The sequence below is a fragment of the Mesoplodon mirus genome, assembly GCF_964341445.2.
Source record: "Mesoplodon mirus genome assembly, chromosome: 18".
NCBI lineage: Eukaryota > Metazoa > Chordata > Mammalia > Artiodactyla > Ziphiidae > Mesoplodon > Mesoplodon mirus.
In genome coordinates, this window is record NC_138994.1 from 55,142,488 (window position 1) to 55,158,215 (window position 15,728).

Sequence of the window (15,728 nt, forward strand, 5' to 3'; positions counted from 1 at the left end):
GGTCTCGTAAATGAATCCGGGGACCCTCCCTTGGAGGGCTGGCGTGAAGGTCCACGTGGTGAGAGTGGGCAGGTGCTACAGCCCCAGTCCCTCTGGTGCTGCAGGGCCTTTGCAGGATGGTACCAGGGGCCCTGTCACCTTGGTCCTCCTGCCTCCGTCCCAGGCCTCCAACCCACTTTCTCTAGGGGGAGAGGTATAAGTTATAAGTTAGGGCGTAAATTGTGTATGAGGCCTCTTGCCTCCCTTTTTTTACTTCTGTGCTGATGGGAAGAGAACTTTGCCTCTGCAAAGAGCTCCCTCGAAATAAATGGACTCGAAGCTACCCCACCCCACCTTGCCCTGCACCACCGTTTGGCCCTGCTGGCCCCGAGGAAATTTCCCGGGGGGCTTTGCATGGGGGTGGCTGCGAGAAGGGACGGTTGCAGCAGAGAGGAAATGGGGGCGAGTAAGCCTGAGATGGGGCAGCCTCCTGGGATTGCCATTATGCCCCGCCTCAGGGTCGGGGCTCCAGGAGGGCCGGCCAGCTTCTCCAGAAGGGCGTGTGGGATCTTCCCAGGCCAGGGCTCGAACTCGTGTCCCCTGCACTGGCAGGTGGATGCTTAACCATTGCGCCACCAGGGAAGTCCCCAATTCATTTAAAATATTCAACCAATTAAAGAATGTGGAAAGAAGAGGTGAAAGGACTGCCATCCCAGCGGAAGGAGGTAACCTGTGTTTACAGCTTCGTGACCAGCCTCCGGGCACAGTGTGCCTGGAACACACCCATTTATCTGGAGTTTGCTCTGTGCCAGGTTCCAGGCTAAGTCTCGAGGTTTTTCCCTTTAAATCCTAACATCCCGTGAGGCAGACGCTATTGCTCAGAGAGGTTGAGTCAGTCACCCTTGGTCACACAGCTGGTAAATGGAGGAGGTGACATTAGACTGCCCCTGGGCTTGTGGCAGTGTTAACAGTCATCTACACACTTTTGTGCTGTTCCCTAGGCTATTTTTATTTCACTCAAAAATATATCAGGACAGCTGTCCCTTTCCTGGGAGCCTCCTGGGAGCTGGTCTGTCTCCCCACAGGGCCGGTGGGCTGGGGAGCCGCGGAGACATTTGCTGAAGGAATGGCCAGAGGACAGATGGGTGCACAGGCCCATTTACCCCAGAGACCACCTGGGCTTCTAACCCTTCCATTCCTATTCAGACACCAAACAAAGCCCTCTTGGGGGGCCGAAGGATTCTGGTCAGCAGAAGCCAGGCTGTGAATGAGGGGCCGCATGGTGACACTGGGAGTCTCATAAAGGAGGGCATTTTCAGCCCTGGAGGTGGTGGCCTGGGTACTATGTGACTGGCCCTCCTGGCCACCTGGCCAGAGGCACCGCAACCCCGTGGCCCCTCTCCGTTGTGCGCTGAGCGCTTCGCTCACGCAGCCACCCTCCCACCACCGCCTTTAACCCCTGCTGCTCCTAAACGAGGGGTCCTTCATCTGTCAGCATCCCCCCGAGCCCACCGCTTTAAGAACCAGGAACCAATGCAAAATGGCTTATATGCTGAGGAAATGTATTCTTTGTCCTAACACTTGGGCCCAGTGTTAGGGCAGCTCCAGGGCTGGTTCCTTCAGGGCCTCAGAGGCATCATCCAGGACCCAGCCCCGTTCCATCGGCTCCCACAGGGAGGCCCAGGGTGGTGTCTCCTCTCCAAGAGGTCAGGAAGGGCGGGGAGCACTTGCTGTGAGTTGTCTTTTCTTTTTCCCATCATCAAAGAAAACCTCTCCCAGAAGCCTCCTGCAGATGTTTCCTCATGTCTCATTGGCCAGAAATGTACAACATGCTTTTGCCTAAACCAATCACTGGCAAGGGGGCTGAGCCCACCTGACTGGCTTGGTCCAATCAGGACTTGTGCCCTGGGGTTGGGGTGCCCCAAGGCAACTGTTCATCTCAGCCACATCAGGGCTGCCCAAAGGGGAGGGAGAAGAGGAGGGGCAGCATAGAGGTGACCAACAAGATCTGCTTCAGTCCTTGTCATAATTTCTTTTTTTTAAATTATTTTATTTTATTTTTATTTTATTTTTGGCTGTGTTGGGTCTTTGTTGCTGCACGTGGACTTTCTCTAGTTGCCGCAAGCGGGGCCTACTCTTCATTGCGGTGCGCAGGCTTCTCATTGCGGTGGCTTTTGTTGCAGAGCACGGGCTCTAGGCGCGTGGGCTTCAGTAGTTGTGGCTTGCAGGCTCTAGAGCTCAGGCTCAGTAGTTGTGGCGCACAGGCTTAGTTGCTCCGTGGCATGTGGGATCTTCCCAGACCAGGGCTCGAACCCTTGTCCCCTGCACTGGCAGGCGGATTCTTAACCACTGTGCCTCCAGGGAAGCCCCTTGTCATAATTTCTTGAGTTTATAGACGAGGGGAAGTAAAAGGCTCAGAGCAGTTGAGTAATCCCCCAGGGGCACACTCCAGGGTTCCCACGCCATTTATTTACCGGGTCCCTCGTGAAGCCGCGTTGGATGGAGACATTTGCTCTCAGCCCTTTACTTCATCTATTTCTCTGATTTTCTTCTCTTTATCCGCCTAACCCCTTGCCCACCCCCAGACTTCCCTGGGAAAACATTACAATCCTACAGACTTCAGAGCGGAAGAGACCTTCAATATTAATGGCTCCAATGCCCTCATTTTCCAAATGGGGAAACTGAGGCCCAGAGAGGTAGGGGTCTCTCCAAGGCCACTCTGTGAGGTCATTGATGGCAGAGCTGGTCCAGGACTGAGGGCCAGGGAAGCACAGCATCCCTGAGACTCACAAAGGGGCTTGGAGCCGCCCTACTTTACCACCTTAACCCTCACTGCAAGGCCACCCCTCAGCCGCCCTGCTGGCTGGCCGCCCTCTACCTGCTGCTGCCAGGGTGGAGGCTCACCGCCACGTCCCGCTTTACACCCCTCTGCACGGGACACTTCCACCGCGCTCTACACTCTGTTGGGTCCTTTTCTGAGCCACAGTCTCATTCGAGCCTCACAATAGTCCTGTGAGCTGGTCAGGAGTGCCCTGTAGACGTGGAAGCTGAGGCCTCAAGGTCACACCATGGGGACGTACTGAAGCCCCAGCGGAGCCGGCTTTACTGGCAGGTGACCTGTGCAGTCACACGGGGTTGAATGCCCTGCGGTCACCATCTTGAAATTGCAGATGAATTTTGAATGAGGGGCCTGGTGTTTCCCTTTGCACTGGCCCCACGAATTACAGAGCTGACCCTAAGCCCCCAGCTCCTGACTCCTCAGGACGCTTCCTACAAGGCGCTTTGCCCCACCCACCTGTGGCCCAGTCAGCGCAAGTCTGGCGGGTTCCGTGGGACAGCCTTTCCCGGGGGGAGAGTGGGCTTCTGGAGGCTGGGGGTGGTCTGCAGCTGGGTCCAGAGAAGCAGGGCCTGGCAGGACCACTTGGGAAGCCCTCCCTGTCCTTGTCTCCAGCTGGTTTTGCTGAAACTCTGACCTGACTTCCCTCCCCTCCCTCCCCACCTCCTGAGAATTAATGGAGAGGGCGGGTGGCTGCCTCCGCTCCCCGTGTGCCCTTTGTCCCTTGGGGATGGGGGTAGGGGCTCCAGAATACAGGGCCCCATTGTGTGCCCTGACGTCAGGCAGCTGGGCTGCCTGGGAAAGTGGATAAACAAGCAGCCCTGAGCGCGTGGCTGTGAGGCCGGAGGGGAGGACAGGAACCCCTGGGGTGGTGGGAAAAAGATGGAAGTGACCCAGCTCTTTGTATCCGGACGCCTGACACCTAGGAAGCGCTCTTCAGCTGGGAGCTGCGTACTTGGGACTGTCACTGCTGTGTCTGTGCCTCCAGACCTTGGGCGTCAAGTGCAGCCTCCTGGGCGCGGCTTCCAAGCCCTTCTCCTTCAGACCCTGTTCCCTCTCTCCCTGGCCTCATTCTTGATGACACCCCGCTTCCCATATGCTCACCCTGCCTTGCCTCCCACGCGCGCCAGAACTCTTGCTTTGCCCGGAACCCCTCTCTCCACTCTGCTTCCTTTGCAGCCGGCCACGTCCTTCCCCACCAGCCCCCTCCCGGCGGAATACTGTCCAGCTAATCCCGGGATTCAGGATGCCCCCGTCCCTGTTCCTTACCCCAGCGGGTCTCAGCTCCACCAGCTGCCTCAGCCCCTCCAGGGGGCCTCCTCCCCAGAAGCACTTTGAAGGCAGTCTAAGCTCTGCGTGGGACACAGGACTCCCAGTGGTGGTCGAGGGCTCCTGCCAGAACTGAAAGCACCTCCTGGCCTGGCCCAAGGAGTCTCAAGGAGCCCTGACCCTCCAGGGGCCTGCGCCTCCCCTCTTTACCTGCCTGCCTTCCTTTGCGGCTGCTTTTTTATGCTGGGGAGTATCAACTCTGCCCTCCCCCAAGCCCATCCCTGGAACTCCTTTTGCTGGTGCAGAAAACTTCAGGGGCTTAGCCTAGCTGGGGGTCCCCCTAGGGCAGCAGGACTTCCCAGGATGCCCACGGGCCCAGGAGGGGAAGCAGCCTGGGGGGTGGGGGGGACTAGGGGTGGGAACTTGGGGTTTGGGGGTCACTGTGGCAGACTGGGGAGGAGAGCAGAGGCCTGTCTGAAGAGTATGCTCTCACACAGACGTGGCCCATTGTTGCTGTGTGTTGTGTGTTGCTTTTCTTCAAGAAAAGCCAGACACCCCACTCTGTGTGTGCAGTTTCCTTGATTAAAAAATATACATATATTTTAGGACTTCCCTGGTGGTGCAGTGGTTAAGAATCTGCCTGCCAATTCAGGGGACACGGGTTTGAGCCCTGGTCCGGGAAGATCCCACATGCCGCAGAGCAACTATGCCCGTGTATCACAGCTACTGAGCCTGTGCTCTAGAGCCCGCGAGCCACAACTACTGAGCCCGCGAGCCACAGCTACTGAAGCCCACGCACCTAGACCCCTTGCTCCGCAACAAGAGAAGCCACTGCAATGAGAAGCCCGTGCACCGCAACGAAGAGTAGCCCCCGCTTGCTGCAACTAGAGAAAGCCCGCGCGCAGCAACGAAGACCCAATGCAGCCAAAAATAAATAAATTTATTAAAAAATATGTATATATTTTAGGACATCCCTGGCGGTCCAGTGGTTAAGACTTTGCCTTCCAGTGAAGGGGTGCAGTTTCGATCCCTGGTTGGGGAACTAAGATCCCACGTGCCGTGCGGTGCAGCCAAAAAATAAAAAAATAAATTAAATTTTAAACATTTTAGCTTTACAAATAGTAAATTTCACTTTTTGTTGGGGGAGGGGACATATGATTCCATGAGTTTTAATATTTGCATAGACTCCTGTAACCACCACCACAATCAGGGTGCAGAACAGATCACCCCCCAGATTCTCTGGTGCCGCCCCTTTGTATTCAAACTCTCCCCTCCTTCTTGCCCTTGGCAGCCACTGACCTGTTCTCTGTCTTTATAGTTTTGCCTTTCTATGTCAGTGGAATCGTCATTTGTAACCTTTTGAGACTGGCGTCTTTTGCCCAGCATAATGCGTTTGAGATTCATCCATCCGTTATCAGTTGTTCCTTTTTATTACAGAACAATTTGCTTATCCATTCACTGTCGGAGGACATTTGAGATATTTCCAGGTTTTGGCGATTGTGTATAATGCTGTTATAGACATTCGTGTATAGTTTTTTGTGTGTGAACATCAGTTTTCATTCCTCTGGAATAAGGAAGTTCCCTTCTATTCTGAGTTGGCTGAGAGTTTTTACCATGAATGGATGTCACATTTGTCAGTTGCTTTGCCTGCATCGATTGAAATGATCGTATGGTTTTTTTCTTTAGTCATCTATCAATTCCATTGGTTGATGTTCAAATGTTGAACCAGCCTTGGGGGATAAACCCCACTTGGTTGTGGCTGTGTTGTATCATTCATATTTAAATAAATGTACTTATATATATAAATAATATACAAATATATATTGTATATTCTGCGGGTTTGCACAAACGTGCAATGACATATGTCCATCATTAAACAGTGGTCCCTCAGTATCTGTGGGGGATTGGTTCTAGGACCCGCATGGATACCAAAATCCTCAGATGCTCACGTCCCACAGTTGGCCCTCTGTATCCGTGTTCCCTCTGTATTTGTGGTTCTCCATCCACAGATTCAACTAACCACAGATCATACAGTACTGTATGTAATTTATTGAAAAAAATCCACATATAAGTGGACCCATGCTGTTCAAACCCGTGTTGTTCAAGGGTCAACTATAATATCATACAGAGTATTTTCACTCCCCTAAAAATCCTCTGTACTTATTAACCTATTAATTTTAAAATCTGTAAGACGGAGAGGTTTGGGCCAAGCTGGCAGAGTAGGAAGACCCTGAGCCCACCTCCTCCCATGGGCACAGCAAAATCACAACTACTTACAGAGCAACTATCAATAAGAATGACCTGAAAACTAGCAGAAAAGATCTACAACTGAAGATATAAAGAAGGAGCCACAGCAAGATGGATAGGAGGGGTGGAGACGCAGTCAAAGCCCACACTCCCGTGTAGGTGGCCCACAAACAGGAGGATAATCATAATTGCAGAGGTTCTGCCCAAGGATCGAGGGGTCTGAGCCCCACATTGGGCTCCCCAGCCTGTGGGTCCTCCATCTGAAAGAGGAGCCCCCAGAATGTTTGGCTCTGAAGGCTAGCAGGGCTTGCTTATAGGAGAGCCAGACGGCTGTAGGAAATAGAGACTCCGCCCTTAAGGGCGCACACAAAATCTCACACTCCAAGACCCCAGACGGAAGCAGTAATTTGAAAGGAGACTGGGTCAGACCCACTTGCTGATCTTGGGGACCTCCCAGAGAGGCAGGAGGCAACTGGGACTCACCCTGGGGACACAGACACTGGCAGCAGCCATCTTTGGGAGCTCATTCTACCATGAGGACACTGGTGCTGACAGGTGCCATGCTGGAGTCCTCCCTCTAGCTTGTTAGCCCTGAGACCCGGCCACACCCACCAGCTGGTCAGCACCAGTCCTGGGAACACCCTAGGCTAAGCAGGTAGCTGGGCGGGGACACAGCCCTACCCACCAGCAGGCTAGCTGCTGTAGGCACCCTGAGCCTCCCAGGCACCCTGGGACCTGGCCCTCCCCACCAGTAGGCTAGCAGTAGCCCTAGGACCTCCAGGACCCCAAAGCTAGTTGTAGAGACCCAGCCCTGCCCACCAGCAGACTGATACCAGCTCCAGGACTCCTGGCCCCCCCCCCCAATGACCCCAGGACCTGGCTCCACCCACCAGTGGGCTGGTACTAGCCCATAACCCTGTGCTCTGCATCCAGCCATGCCCATCAGTGGCCAGCAGCCTCCACACTAGGTAGGGCCTGGCAACCAATTGGGGTGGAAGCCAGCCATACCTACCAGTGTACACAGTAGTCAGCCCACCACAATAGAAGGGACTGTGCAGCCCACACAGGGGGCACCCCTAGAGTATACAGCTGTGGTGACCAGAGGGGAGTGCACTGCTGGGCCCCATAAGACATCTCCTACATAAGGCTAGTTCTCCAAGGTCAGGAAATGTAACTGACCTACCTAATACATAGAAATAAAAAGAGAATTAGGCAAAATAAGGCAACTGAGGAATATATTCCAAATGAAGGAACAAGATAAAACCCTAGAAGAACCAAGTGAAGTGGAGATAAGCAATCTACCTGATAAAGAGTTCAAGGTAATAGTCATAAAGATGCTCAATTCACATATTGAGTATGTGCTCAATATGGTCAGAGCACATACTTTATATGATTTCAGTTCTTTTAAATTTGTTAAGTTTTGTTTAATGGCCCCAGGATATGATCTATCTTGGTGAATGTTCCATGCGCACATGAAAATAATATGTATTCTGCTGTTATTAACTGAGAGTTCTATAAATGTCAATTAGGTTAAACTGGTTAATGGTGTTGTTCAGTTCTTTTATATCCTTGTTGATTTTCAATCTAACTAGTTTTATTGATTACTGAAGAGAAGTGCTAAAGTCTCCAATGATAATTGTCAATTTGTGTGTTTCTCTTTTCAGTTCTGTTAGTTGTTGCTTCATGTGTTTTGAAGCTCTGTTTTTAGGTACATGCACATTTAGGATTGTTATATCTTCTTAGTGAGTTGACCCTCTTATATAATGTTCCTCTTAATCTTTGGTAATTTTCCTTGCTCAGATTAGATCATTTCTACTGCACTGTTTTCAAGTTCACCAACTGTTTTTTCTGTCATCTCCATTCTGCTACTGATCCCATCTAGTGAATTTTAAATATTTCGGTTATTGTATTTTTGCATTCCAAAATTTCCATTCAGTTCTTTTTCATAGCTTCTATTCTTCTGCTGAGAATTTCTATATTTCCATTTGTTTTAAGAGTGTTCACCCTTCCTTCATGGAATATGGTTATAATTGCTTTAAAGTCTCCATCTACTAATGATAACATCTGGGTCGTCTTGGGGTTGGTATTTATTATCTTTTCTCTTGTGCATTGCTGAGGTTTTCCTGTCTCTTTGCATGTCGAGTAATTTTGGATTGTGTCCTGGACATTCTGAATATTATATTATGAGGCTCTGGGTCCTGTTAAAAATACTCTGTAGAATATTAATTTTTGTTTGTTTGTTTTTAATCAGGAAATCAACCCAGTTAGGTTGAAACCACAGATCCCAACCTGCCCTCTGAAGTCAGTTTAGTTCTCAAAGCCTTTGAAGTGCTATTTGGATCCACCTCAAGTGTGCACTCTCCTGGGGCCAGTCTGTTCACTGTCTACTCTGTAGTTCAGTTCTCAAAGCCTTTGGCATACTATTTTGGGTTAGTTCCATGTATATGCAGCTCAGGAGTGGGCCCAGGACTTCAAGTACAACTTATCGGATCTTAATCTCAAACTGTCTCTTCTCTGTGATCCTCGACCCCCGCAAGCTCCCAGGAGCCGCTCTTCCTGGTCCTTTGGTTAGAAATCTGGGGTCTTGGCCACCCTTTGCTGTTTCACACCTTCCATGACTGGTCTACCTGCAGGATGCACTGGTGAGAGGAAAAAGAGAGAAACGTGTAACAGGAATTCCCCCCCCCATTTTGACCACAGGGACCGTTTTTCCAAGTTTATCATTCCACAGAGAAAGATTTTCCTCCTTTCCAAGTTTTAGGTGCCTGCCTGGCTGCTGTAGCTGCTGCTACCACCCACTTCTGAGACTGCAGCTTGGGGTAGGGCTGGAAAAGGGAACTAAAAACAAAAACAGAAACAAAAACGGCATTTCTCCCACTCTCTCTGTCCCAAAAGGGCCCCCACCCCTTCCCTGACCTCTCTTCAAAAATAGAGAGTTTCGGGGAATTCCCTAGCGGTCCAGTGGTCAGGACTCCGCATTTCCACTGCAGGGGGCATGGGTTCGATCCCCAGTCAGGAAACTAAGATCCCGCATGTTGGGCAGTGAGGCCAAAAAACAAAAAAACTAAAAGAGAGGGTTTCTTTTGGAGCTTTTTCTGGTCCTATCTGCTGCGCGGTTCTGCGGTTTGAGCTACCTGAGTCTAGGCTCGAAAATATGTGAGAAAAAATAAATCAGGGGACTTACCACCGTATTCATCTTACTTCAAGTTTTTTGGTTTGTTTTTGGTTTTTGTTGTTGTTGTTTACTTCAAGTTTTAATTTTTCTCCCAGTTTGCCTGCTGTGATTTACTTTGCAGAGTCCTTGTATAGTTGCTTTATGTATTCTGTCCAGAGTTTTTAGTTGTAATCAGTGAAAGAGACAGAGTGTAGTGTTACTGACTCCATCTTAACCTGCACCAGAAGCTTTTTGGATCTTGGCAGTTCATTTAAAATATTTAAGTCTGTCTACAAGCCTCATTTGGGATGCTAGTTGGAGACTTGTGCTTTAGCAATACAGCATTTGAAATTACACTTTTTCCTTTAACCATTCAAATTTTTTTGCCACTGTGCTAAAAAAACTTTTTTTTTTTTTTTTTTTTTGGCTGTGCTGCATGGCTTCTGGGTTCTTAGTTCCCGAACCAAGGATTGAACCCGGGCCCACGGCAGTGAAAGCGTGGAGTCCTAACCCCTGGATTGCCTAACCCCTGAATTCCCTAAATATTCAAATTCTTAAACAAAGGCTCTTTGGACTCAGTTTTTCTAGGTGAAAAGACAGCAGAATTGGGAATTCCCTGGTTAAGGCTCTGCACTTTCACTACTGTGGGCCTGGGTTCGATCCCTGGTTGGGGAACTAAGATCCCATACGCCAGGTGGCACAAGCAGAAAAACAGGGAGAGAGCAGAATACAAATTTATCCTTTCTCTGGTCAGAGCAAGCCCCAAACTTGTGATGATAATAGTGATTATCATTATATTAGTAGAAATAATAGTAGTTATTGGTTAAGAGCACAAACTCTGGAGCCAGGCGGCCTGTGTTCAAATCCCAGCCCTGCCTCTTACTAGCTGTGTGACCTTGGCCCTGAATGACTTAGCCTTCCTGAGCATCAGTGTCCTCACCTGTACAATGGGAATAATAATAGTATCTTCCTCTGAGGTGGTTGTGAGGCATCGTTGAGTTTGTATGTATACAGTGCTTAGAGCAGGCCTGGCATCAAAGAGGAGTTACTAAGCATTTGTTTGATTAATAATTTAATGGCTAACATTTATTAGACCTGCAGACTGAGCCAGCTTATCTCCCTTGTTCAGATAATAGCTCGCTTGAGTCCGTCCGGCTTGCACATGTCAAAATTGGGGAGGTGGAGACTTCCCTAGTGGCGCAGTGGTTAAAAATCCACCTGCCAGTGCAGGGGACACAGGTTCGAGCCCTGGTCCGGGAAGATCCCACATGCCACAGAGCAACTAAGCCGGTGTGCTGCAACTACTGAAGCCCGCACGCCTAGAGCCCGTGCTCCGCAACAAGAGACGCCACCGCAATGAGAAGCCCGCGCACCGCAACGAAGAGTAGCCCCCACTCACCGCAACTAGAGAAAGCCCACGCGCCGGAACGAAGACCCAACGCAGCCAAAAATAAATAAATAAAAATTAGGAAAAAAAAAAAATTGGAGAGGCGTGGGTGGCGGGGCCCACACTCAGGGAGGATCTGGCTGGTGATCAATCAGAGGGCAGTGGCCGTGAAGCTCTGAACATCGTCTGGTCTGAGCTAGAAGGGTGTGACCTCGGGGGAATGAGTGGGGGAAAAAAAATCAGCCTGAAGAGAAAGGCAACCGAAATAGAAGGGGAAGCCTGCTAACTGTGCGGCCTGAAAAAGGAGGATCAATATTTTACTGCCAGGGAAACAACCGGTTGTCCTGGCAGCCAGGTCAGCGGCCCAGCTGTGTGAGCTGCAGCAACAACAGCTGCTCCCGCCGCCCCTGGCAGGCCCGGTGCGCCCAGCCCTCCCGCCTGGGAGCCCGGCGCGCCCCCAGCGCAGCGCAGCCCTGCGTGGTGTGTGCGCCCCGCTCCCCCAGCCCGCAGGCAGGCCCCCAGCATCTGGGGCCCCGGTTCACCACGAAGACCACCTGTGGGTGGTCATTTGCTGTTCTCACCGTGTGACCTTGAGCAAGCCCCTCCCCCTCCCCTCGACTTGGCTTCGCCGTCTGCCGAATCAAGGGCTGGGTCAGCTGAGTGCACCCCTGCCCTCGAGGGTACCAGCAAATGTTTATCTAGTGTCCAGGAAGGTTGACGCTCCTGGTGACCAAGGTGAGGGGCTCCAGCCCTAGGGGGTAATGCTCCTCGATATACAAGAGGACGGGCGGGGGTGGGGATGGGGGTGGGGGTGGGGATTGAAACATACTTTGGTGCAACCTGGCAAGAGCCTGCCTCTGTGGAAGGCAGTAGGGTGCAGAGGCTGATACTCGGGTCAGCAGGGCTTGGGGTCAAGGAAGAGTTACCACTACAGGGATTCTCTGAGTCAGGGGTCCCCAACCCCCGGTCCGTGGACCAGTACCAGACCGCGCAGCAGGAGGCCAGCGAGCGAGGCTTCATCTGCCGCTCCCCGTCGCTCCCCATCGGTCACATTACCGCCTGAGCCGTATACCCCTCCCCCAGCCCCGTCCGTGGGAAAAATTGTCGTCCACGAAACCGCTCCCTGGTGCCAAAAAGGGGGGGGGACCGCTGCTCTAAGTGTCGTAACCTCTCTAAATGTCTGAGCCTCAGTTTCCTCAACTGTAAAATGTCTGAGCCTCAGTTTCCTCAACTGTAAAATAGTAGCTGCTATTAAGGTTGGTGTGAGGATCCGATGAGATGAGTCCAGGGACTTCCCTGACGGTCCAGTGTTAGGACTCCGCACTTTCATTGCCGAGGGCCCAGGTTCAGTCCCTGGTTGGGGAACTGAGATCCTGCAAGCTGCCCGGCACGGACCAAAAAAAAAAAAAAAAAATGAGGCTAGTCCAGCCAGAGTTCATGGCAAGCCCTCGGTGAACCCTGCCTGTTTTCTAAAGGGCCGTATAATGGTTGATGTGGCACCTTCATACCCACCGCTTTCTGGGACCTTCGCTCTTTGAAGAGCCCTGTGGGAGTCCTGGACCCACCGCTCAGGGGTGTTCCAGGGACTTGGCAGTGGTCCCCAGGACCCCATCTATCTGCCTGTCATCGAGCACCCTGGCACCTCTGCTCTAGGCTGGCTTTCCCTGGAGGCACGGGGACAGATAGCCTGGCCCCACCGGTGTCTCCCAGCCCTGGGGAGCTACGGACTCCATGGATTACAGAATCTGAATCTGAATCCACAGCCTGCTGCCCATTACGTGGGTCTGAGGTTGGGCCTCCACATCAGCCATTCAACGCTCGGTGACGACTCCGCCCTTGCCTCACATCAGAGATAATTAAAGCATAACCCCAACCTTGGAGAGGATTGTAGGGGTGAACACCGGGAGCCCCAGCCCAGCCCTGCATTCATAGACCCCCTAGAATGCCACTGACGAGAGGGCAGGAGGAGAGGAGGCGGGGCACCAGCTGGGAGGGTGGGTGGGTTCCCCGCGGCCCTGAAGGTGGCACCTGGGCAGTTCTATTCTCAGAAGCCACATCATTGCCTGGCAGTGTCAGAGGCTGCCTGGCTGGGAGGGTGGGGACAGCTGCAATGCTGAGGAGGCGCCGGCCAGGGCGGGAGCTGGCAGAAAGCCACCTTCCTCCTTCTCTGGAATTCTTCCAGCCTTTCCCAAGGGCCTGCTAGGTGCCAGGTTCAGGGGGGTCACAGAGAGACGATGCACAGCCTCTGCCCACCCCTCACCCCCAGAGTCACACCCGAGTGGAAAAGCAGGGTCAGCTGGGACAGAGGTACAAGCTCAGGGCCACCAAGGGCAGGGAGGGAAGAGGGATGCTTGTATGGGTCTTCCCTTGCTCACTCATCTTCCAGACCCCACTGGGTGTGTCCCCATAATTGGAGCGGGCTTCAGACCCCTGCCGCAACTGCCGCACTAGAAAAGTGTCCTGTGGGCATGCAAGAAACGTGGTCCTTGTGGATAGGTGAATCCCCCAGGATGGCTTGGGCTTCGGAGAATGTGGTGGGCAGTACGGTGGGCTGGAGGGTGTCTGCCGTGACAGCATTAACAATAACGTGACGGTAATCCTTTCCCTACATGCTATGTCTACAGTTTCCAAAATGCTTTCATACCCTCCACCTGCAATCCAGCCCCAAAGGAGTCTGGGAAAGAGCTCATCCTTGCCCGACTGTGCTTTAGATACTGATGATGATTACGGGGGGGAGGGGCGAGGTGCCTGGCCACCAGCATGTGAGAGTGCGTGCACGTGTGTGTCCACGTGACCGTGTGTGATTAGCCAGAGGGGCCAGCAATTACCATCACCCCCCAGCAGAGTGCCCGGCTTATAGGCAGTACCCAGTCATCCTTATTGAATAAATAAGTAAATGAATGCTTGCAGGTGTGCTGTAGAGGGGCTGCCACTAAATTACAGGGTGATTTAGAAGTGGGCTTCTGGAAGAAATATCAAGAGGCTGTATTTCAGGTATTGGAACTTTCAGGGGGAAAAAACAGGTTCTGACAAAATCGGCCATTGACAAAAACTAGGAAAAAATACCCAGAGCTCACAAGTTTGAAGTCAGATGCTCTGATCAAAGACTAAATTGAGACATCCTTACAGAGAACAATTTGGCAACTGTTATCAAAAGGCTTAAAAACTTAGATGTCTTGTAGAACCATTTATTCAACAAATATTTATGAAGCTTCTATTACATGCAAGTAATGGTGGGAGCTACAAGGTATACAGTGGTGATCAAAATAAACAGCATCCTTGATCTCAAGGAGCTTACTTTCTAGAGGGGTAGGGGGGAAGCTACAAATTAATAAAATTATCACATAAACATATAATTACATATTGCAACAAATGGTTCTGAAAGAAAAGTATAGGGTGCTACAAGGCAGGGTAACAGTGGGGTAGGCCCTAATTAGATGAGCAGGACAGGCTTGTCCAGGAGAAACATTTCATACAGGTACAAATGGAGACCTGTGGAATAAACAGACATTGCCAGATGATGAATGGGGAGCACAAGCATTTGAGATATAGAGAACAGTATATGCAAAGGCCCTGAGGCAGAAAAGAGCTTGGCTTGCTTGAGGAGCTGACTGAAGGCCAGTGTGGCTAGAATGCAGTGAGTGAAAGAAACAGTGGGAGATTTGGCTGGAGGGGCCAGAAAATATACGGTGTTGTAGGCCATGTTGAGGAGTTTGGTGGGAAGGGAGGAAGGATGCAGTCAGGGAGTAGGACATTTGAGTGAGTGATGTTGGAGGAGGGACAAGCAACGGTGATGCCTGGGTCCTCACTGTGGCCAAGGGGCCTGGGTGGCTGAGGTGGGATAATGGAACAACAGGAAGTCAAGGTTCTAAAAGGCCAGGGAGTCCATTGGTCATTCGCACAGCTGTAGAACCCCCCAAAGATGAGCTGTAACAGCAAAAAGTTGCAAATAACCAAAATGCCCAGCTATTATGGGTGGTTAATAAGTACATTATGGTATATCTACTGGGCAGAATATTTATAACCACTAAAAATGTGAGTGGTACCCAGTGGGCAGGGAGGGGCGGTGTTCCTGATATACTGTTAAGTAGGGGAGAAACTTCCCAACATCAGGAATGGCAGATTCCTTTGGGCTACACCTATTTACAAATTTTTTTTTTTTACACTTTTTATTGAAGTATAAGGTACAAATAGGACAGAAAAGCACTGGCCACAAGCAGACAGCTCAGTGAGTTTTCACTGTGTAGCCAGACCCTAGATCAAGACAGAGAGACGGCCCTGGTGTCTTCCTCCCGCACAGTTCTGCAGATGTAGCTGCTATCTTGACCATAATTGGCTTGCCTTAAATCTTGATTTGTAATTTGTAATTTTTAAATAATGGATACGTGTGTCACATAATTATATCCTCCCTGTAGACCAAGGGTGTCTCAGAACTAGAAAAAAAAAAAGTGGTTAGAACTATGTGTTTTAAAGAAAAGGGGGAAAGGGGAGGGTTTTCGTTTTTGTTTTCAATTCATTAATTTATTTGTGTTTTTTTTTTGGCTGCATTGGGTCTTCGTTCCTGTGTGTGGGCTTTCTCTAGTTGCTGTGAGCGGGGGCTACTCTTCATTGTGGTACACGGGCTTCTCATTGTCGTGGCTTCTCTTGCTGCAGAGCACGGGCTCTAGGTGCGTGGGCTTCAGTAGTTGTGGCTTCAGTAGTTGTGGCTCGCGGACTCTAGAGCACAGGCTCAGTAGTTGTGGTGCACGGGCTTTGTTGCTCTGCAGCATGTGGGATCTTCCCAGACCAGGGCTCCAACCCGTGTCCCCTGCACTGGCAGGCCGATTCTTAACCACTGCGCCACCAGGGAAGCCCAA

General features: G+C 51.2%; 1 protein-coding gene across 1 annotated transcript in view; it reads left to right on the plus strand.

The window, feature by feature from the left end:
- Nucleotides 1-15,728, plus strand: part of RAB11FIP4 (RAB11 family interacting protein 4) — a gene marked incomplete at its 5' end in the record, with an annotated part of 116,449 nt that overhangs the window by 19,250 nt on the left and 81,471 nt on the right. The gene's annotated exons all lie outside the window — the stretch shown is intronic.